At 38.8% G+C, this 2227-nt stretch overlaps 1 pseudogene; it reads left to right on the top strand.

Annotated features, from left to right (window-relative positions):
• Nucleotides 1-1621: 1621 nt before the first annotated feature.
• LOC107133767 lies at nt 1622-2026 on the top strand (annotated as a pseudogene).
• Nucleotides 2027-2227: the final 201 nt, after the last annotated feature.

Raw genomic sequence — 2227 nt, 5'->3', positions numbered from 1 at the left:
GGAGAGAGAGAGAGAGAGAGAGAGAGAGAGAGAGAGAGAGAGAGAGAGAGGGAGAGGAGAGAAGGTGACCAAGAATATCTTATGCCCTTCAAATACAACTCACTCCCAGTGACCTACTTCCTTAAACTAGGTTCCACCTCCTAAATTATTCACCACATTCCACAGCATCACTTTGGGGACAAAGCCTTTGAGGGACTGTTGAGGGCCACAGCTGAGTAGTGATGATGCCTGGCATTTTGCCAGAAGTAATGGTTGAGAGTCGAGCCATTAAGATGATGCTGGATTGATTCAATTGTATATAGACCCCTGCTGTTCTGCTGTCCCAATAATTCATCATTGGAGGAATCCTTCTAGTAGGAGAGAAACTAGGGTCATTTTTTCCATACTACATGGAAAGGAGCTACATGGTGGTATCTGCTGAAATACCAAATACAGAGCTATTTCTTCACATGTGACAGGAAATTTTGAATGAGTACATGGTGGTTTGATGGGTTGTGTAACTTGCTGGAAAGAAGAGGGGTAGATCCATAATCTTGTGGTGCCTACAGAACAACATCAAGAGCACTCTTGATCACACAGCATGCTTAAGACCATACAACAGTAAATATCAACCTGTTCTTTCAGCTTTTCATAATGTTGGTTCCGGTTCAGTGGAAATCACACCTCTGTCTCTTTCCAGAGTCATCTGTATTAGGAGGCCCCTTCCTGTTTCTGGGGAATGACTCCTGTCATTCATGAGGAAAGATCCTCAGTTCTCACTGCTCATTAGATGTGAACAGGGAATGAATTTCAGTAGCACTATTAGCAAGACCACCTCATTAGGAAGGAAGCCTAGTTCAGTGAGTGAGTGTTGGGAGGCACACAGAGATGCTGGAGATACTATTGGGAGCATTGCTTTCTCAAATTGAGGATCAGCAAGGTCATTGGAATGGCTATACTGAATGGCTCTAAAATGCAAATTTTTGCTCAGATACCTATGAAATTTATTCTCTGTTCATAGAGGGAATTTAAGAAATGTCATTGAGAATTCTTCTTTAAACGTAAGCAGTTTAAAGCATAAACTGAATGTCATTTATCTATATATCCAAAGTCTTATACAGTAGGGCAGAGATAGGCACACTTTTACCTTATATAACATCAAGTAAATTATCCACTGTTTCAGAGGAGAAAGTTAAGGTATTTTTACATTCATATTCAATATGGTACTTCTTCCCAGGACTGCTAGACCTTCCATAGATTAATTTCTCAACTCTTTTTTTTTCTGGTACTAGGGATTGAACCCAGAGATGCTTAATCACTGAGCGACATCCCCAGCCCTTTTTATTTGGAGACAGGTTCTGGCTAAATTGCTAGGGCCTCACTAAATTGCCAAGGCTACCCTTAAACTTGTGATTCTTCCTTAGCCTCCATTTTTGCTGGGATTATAGGTGTGTGTCTCCATGCCCTGTTCTCTAATTTCTCAACTTTTGAGAGAAATGTATGGTTTAAAATTATGAACAGTGGATGTTTCTGGAAGATGTGACAGCTCTCCTGGGATGTTTCCTGCCTTCTTTTCTTTCTACTCAACTTTCCACACTGGGCATTTCTCAGTGCTGCCTCCACTGCCCTTACCACTACAACCATGATCTCCTTAACAGACACCCAGAAAATTGAAATGGGATTAACAGTTTTTCCTGTTGTTTGGAATGATTCTCTTTTTTGACAAAGTACTACTGGCTATTGGAAATGTTTTGTTTGTGACTGGCTAGGCTTTTATAATCAGTTTAGAAAGAACATTCAGATTCTTCTTCCAAAAACATAAAATGAAAGCTACAGGATTTTTTCTCAGTGGTGTATTTGTAGTTCTTATTGGTTGGCCTTTGAGAGGCAGGATCTTTGAAATTTATGGATTCTTTAACTTGTTCAGGGGCTTCTTTTCTGTGTTGTTGGATTTATTAGAAGAATGTCAGTTCTTGGATCCCTCTTAAATTTACCTGGAATTAGATCATTTATAGATAAAGTTGGAAAATGCAACAATATTGTTTAACAACAAGAGAATTTGAAGACTCATTCAAAATGTTGTATTGTTTATAAAATTCTTTGAAGAACATTCAGTACAAAATTAAATTACATCAAATAACTTGTAATGTTCTTTACAAAAGCTTAAAACATGTAGCCTACAAAGACCAACAGCAATTATTACAGAAGCAATGAAAAGAGGCTTCTAATCAAGTGATCCAAGAAGGCA

This window comes from Marmota marmota, unplaced genomic scaffold, assembly GCF_001458135.2.
Source record: "Marmota marmota marmota unplaced genomic scaffold, marMar, whole genome shotgun sequence".
Taxonomy (NCBI): Eukaryota; Metazoa; Chordata; class Mammalia; order Rodentia; family Sciuridae; genus Marmota; species Marmota marmota.
The sequence above is the reverse complement of the archived record's forward strand: the minus strand, read 5'-3'. Positions and strand labels throughout refer to the sequence as shown.